The sequence below is a fragment of the Montipora capricornis genome, chromosome 6, assembly GCF_036669925.1.
Source record: "Montipora capricornis isolate CH-2021 chromosome 6, ASM3666992v2, whole genome shotgun sequence".
Classification (NCBI taxonomy): Eukaryota; Metazoa; Cnidaria; class Anthozoa; order Scleractinia; family Acroporidae; genus Montipora; species Montipora capricornis.
This window is the reverse complement of record NC_090888.1, coordinates 1,380,449-1,385,448: the sequence shown is the minus strand read 5'-3', so window position 1 is coordinate 1,385,448 and position 5,000 is coordinate 1,380,449. Positions and strand designations below refer to the sequence as shown.

General features: G+C 39.7%; 1 protein-coding gene across 1 annotated transcript in view; it reads left to right on the top strand.

The window, feature by feature from the left end:
* Positions 1-4,987: 4,987 nt before the first annotated feature.
* LOC138051172 (uncharacterized) overlaps positions 4,988-5,000 on the top strand; it is a 1,931-nt gene continuing 1,918 nt past the window's right edge. Inside the window, exon 1 of the mRNA XM_068897333.1 lies at positions 4,988-5,000. This exon is cut by the window's right edge and continues 398 nt beyond it. The gene's annotated coding sequence lies outside the window, so the exon portion shown is untranslated.

The window sequence follows — 5,000 nt, the reverse complement described above, 5'->3', positions numbered from 1 at the left end:
TTCATCAGAGCGAATCGACGCTCTGACGTAGGGCTATTAAACGCTCGAAACGTACATTTACATTATCAACTCTATTGATAAAACCAAATTTTTGTATACTACTTCTCTCTGTACGGTGGTCACTTTACATTATCAACTCCGTTGATAAAACCAAATTTTTGTACTTACAAAAGTTGGTTTCAAGAAACAACCTTTCATTAGACAAGAGGCTTGGAAACAAAATTCAAATAAAAAGATTTTTCTTTGAAAGATAACTTTCTAAGCAGGTCTAAGCAAGGACCAGTGTAACAAAACAGAAATACTGGATCCTGGTAAAGGACCTTATCAACGATTTAAATATTACAAAAAGCTAAAAAAAAAACAAGGCCGGCATAACGGTGAAGAAATATATTGAAAAAGCCAATATTTCGAGAGGCACTGTCTTTCTTCGTCAGGGTTATTGAGTACGGTTAACATAGACGTTACAACTTGAATAGTGATATGGCGTGTGATTGATACAGCACTATAATGATAAGGATTTTAACGGACTTAACAGATACGGTACAATAACCTCAAGGAATGATGACTGAAATTATTTAACGGCAAAAAAATATAAACGATGAAATGATACATGAAATGGATCATACGTAAACTGCGGATATGAAATCAAGTGATGCTATGATCCTCGCAGTTATGAACGCAATTTTAGCTCATTTTTGCAATTGCGGAAAAGGTGGATTACATTTCATATTTCTTATGACCGCAAGGTTCAAGGCTACAACAGCTATGTTCTCTTGCTTTGCGTACACTGAATGATCTCGAGTGGGATAAGTGAAATGTCTTTGGTGGTGTGTTTATTAGTGAGAAACAAGAGTGAGTTATCTATTTCACTCTTGATGAGGCAGTGTTCTCAAACTGTAGTAGGTTTGGAGACGTTGGTTGGTTTGTCGACTGGTCTGCGGTGTTCGTTGAAACGGTCTTTGAGTCTTGATTTGGTTTCTCCAATGTAAAGTATTGTTCAAGGGAACGATTGCACTGTACCATTTAGATAACATTTTTTGAATTGCAGTTGATGCAATGAGTAATATGTCTTGTTTCGCCTGTGGAATGGAATGTGTAACTAGTTTGCGTTAGTATAATAATATTTATAATAATATTTCTTATTTAGCTCCTATCCAGACGTGATCTTTACAAGTCATGAAAAATTAAAATTAAAAATTAATCCATAAACGAAAAAGTTATACAAAAATTTCCTTAAATAAATAACTTTTAAGTCGTGTTTTGAAAATCTGGAGATTATCAGAGTTTTTTATGTGTTCTGGTAGATCGTTCCAAAGTTGTGGCGAGGCGACAGCGAAAGCTCTAGATCCATAAATAAGACTTCACAATTATAGCTGGTAGGGTTAAGACGGAGCGATGTAGATGAGCGGAGGGTTCTTGAAGGACGGTAGAGATTTATCAGTTCTTGTATGTACGAGGGAGACAAATCATGCAAAGCCTTGAAAGTGAGAATTAAAATCTTAAACTTAAATGCGTTCATTAATTGGTAACCAGGGTAGATCTTTCAAGATGGGAGTAATATGGCTGATATGGTTGAATTTCGAGGAAAATGTTATTAAGCGCGCGGCGGTGTTTTGTACATACTGTAGTTTTTTAACAGCATATTTCGAAAGATTGTACAGAAGGGAGTTGCAGTGGTCAAGTTTGGATGAGATAAAGGCACGCACAAGTGTTTTGGCAGTTTCCGTTGATATAAATTCTCTGATACGTGATAGATTACGAAGGTGATAGAATGCAGATTTACATACAGTATTAATATGAGGCAGCATTGACATGGTACTGTCAAAAGTGACACCAATATTCATGGCAGTTTGAGAAGGCTGGACGGTGTCTTGACCAAAGCAGATTGACGGCAAGCAGTGCTGTAGTCTAAATTTTGAGTGAATAAAGAGGAACTCAGTTTTTTCTTTATTCAATTTTAGTTTGTTGATACTCATCCATTTGTCCAAATCACTCAGGCATAGCTCGATACGTTCAACAGCTTCAGTCAGTTCCAGGTCATTATTTGTTGAAAAGGAAACGTAAAGTTGCGTATCGTCAGCATAGAGGTGAAATTGCAAGTTATGGTGTCGAAATAAGTCAGCTAATGGTGCAGTATACGTACAATAAATAGAGGATAGATCCAAGCACAGAGCCTTGGGGTACTCCACAACTGAGGTTACGAGGTTGTGATTTATTCCCATTACTCAGAACAGATTGAGTGCGACCAGTAAGGTAAGATTGAAACCAGTGAGAGCTGTTCCGCTGATTTCAAATTTAGAGTTTAATCTATTAAGCAGGAGTTCGTGGGCGACTGAGTCGAAGGCAGGAGACAGATCAAGAAGAAGAAGTATAACGCACTGACGATTATCAATAGCACGCATGACATCATTATGCACACGTACAAGAGCAGTTTCACAGCTATGGAAAGGCCTGTAGGCCGACTGTAGTGGCTCGTGAAGGTGGTTACTTAGCAAGTACTCATGTAAGCGCACAGCCACGACTTTTTCAATGATTTTTGAGACTACTGTAAGGTTTGAGATCGGTCTGTAATTTTTAAAGATTTCGTGATTGTCTCAAAAGAAGGTTTCTTGAGTAGAGGTGTACGTAAGGACAGCTGTTTTAAGAGAAGGAGGCAGATAACCAGATTCCAAAACATTTCAAAGTATTCTTTCATCAGTGCGGAAGGAAGTGGGTCTAAGATGCATGATTTTAAGACGACCTTATGAGCAATCTTAGACAATTCATCAGTAGATGTAGGTGAAAAATTATTTAGTTGGCATTTTAGTGAAGGTGAGTCAAATGTGCAGAAGAGATCAGGAGTCAAGTGAACTTTAATTTGATTTTGGATGTCAATAATTTTAGTTTCGAATAATTCAGCGAAATTGTTTGCTAATGCTGCAGCTGACGAGCATGTTGGAAGAAATTTCTCTGCCTTTCTATGTAAAAGACGATCAACATTGCGAAATAGAGCTTTGCTATCAACACCGACTTCATTGATAAGATCAGAGTAATAATTCATTTTCGAGGTGTAGATGGATTGTTTCACGACAGTGCACTGATTAATATATGGCTTGATGATCAGTTTCAGTATGAGAATGGCGCCAACTGCGTTCAAGACGACGACAGATTCTCTTCTGTTCTCTGATGTAGTTATTATACCAAGGAGCCTTGGGCCGGATTGTGATTATCTTCGTACGCAAGGGTGCATGTTTATCCAAGATAGGCCATTATTATACTGGTCACACAATTCAGTTAGGTCTGATGAAGGTGAGCTAAACAAAGTAGACGAGGTTATATCTTGTACAAAACTTTGCAAGTTTATATGGTGTAGGTTCCGTGTAGTAGAGACCATTTTAGGGTTTTGAGGTTTGCCGATGGGCAGGTTGCAATGCACAGCAAAGTGATCTGAGATAACTGGATCGTTAACGGATGGGTTTAGGGAAGTCAGTTCATCAGTTCTAACGATGGTAAGATCTAGGATGTTATTGTTTTTGTGAGTTGGTGAGACGGTGTTTAGGACATGCAGATTAAAGCAATTTAGCAGATCCAAAAATTGGCGAGCTGTGTTGTCGAAAGGATTGTTGATGTGAAAATTAAAGTCACCGGTTACAAGTAGTTTACCAGGCAGTGATACTAAGCGTTCCAACATAGTAGAAAATTCGTCGAAAAATAGAGCCGTTGTCGAGCCATTCTGAGTTGAGCCAGGAGGTCGATAAACAACAATAATATGTAGCACACATGAGGTAGCATTAAGTAGGGATTCCATAAATTTAAACGATTTGAAGGCAGGATTCTTGAGTCGTTCCATTTTTAGATCCTTCCGGTATAGAAAAGCAACGCCGCCACCATTTCCACTGGATCGAGGAGTGTGAGCAAAACAGTAGCCTGTAGGAGTTATATCCCGTAATAATGTAGGTGCATGTACAAAAGTTATTGTCACATCGGTAAAAACCCCGAGGTTGAAACGTTCTATTCATTTTCGCCCCCCTCTCGATTACTGCCTTCGCAATTGATTTCAGAGAGGAAGAGAGAGAAGAAGAAAATAAATGTTTATCTCCGCTGTTTTTATTTTGTTCTAAAGGACTTAGTGTTAGGGGTGCTAAAGGGGTGCTAAAAACATCCGCCTGGTATTTTAGCTACGCCATGCTGATGAGGCCCAAAAGGGCCGAAACGTCTGTCTGTCCATGGCTGCTAATTGACTGGGTGAGATGGTTGTGCGCATGCGTGATGTGTTGGCCACACCGTAAACCTGGTTGGTGTTAGCGTGTGTCCCCGTGCTTTTATTGTTGTTAGTGTTAGTGCCGCTCAGGAAAGAAGCAAATGGCGAGTGAATATACGGAACCATTGACCTGGCTGCATTGCTGGAAATAGGACAAGATGATGACCCACACCCAGTGAAGGTCGTATAAACGCTACCTCGTTCCCAGGGTCCTTCTCCTCAACGAAAATTCATCACAGTAAAACATCAAAACACGTGCTTTGTGATCACATGAAATGTCACACGAATTTGTTATGTAACATTTCACGGTAGAGCGGCTAATTTTCGTTACGTTTCAACGCCGGAATTTGTTTGAATATATAGACCATCCACCTTTTTTTTTTAAGAAGAAAACTCCATGATTCGGAGTTTAGTAAAGGAAGTAAAGCGATTTTATTTTCGTGATAGAGAACGGTGGAAAAACGCCTACATAGCAAAATTTTCAAATGGTCGTGCGAAGTAGGCGGCAGAATGACCCGAAGTACCCGGCGCTCTATCGCTAACCTCCCACGCTGACGTTCTTAGGTGGGGCTGGACAATCTGCGAGCCATGCGAATTTCGCATTTAAGTCTAGGCACCCATTTCAAATAGCGCTGATAAACAGTTATTAATTCTAAGAACCCATCTTAAAACGGTTAGCTTTCGATAACTGTGTGACTCGCCCCATGTTGGCTCGTCCGCCTCGCAGCCATGGCCCACCTGACGCGCATGGCTCGCTAGC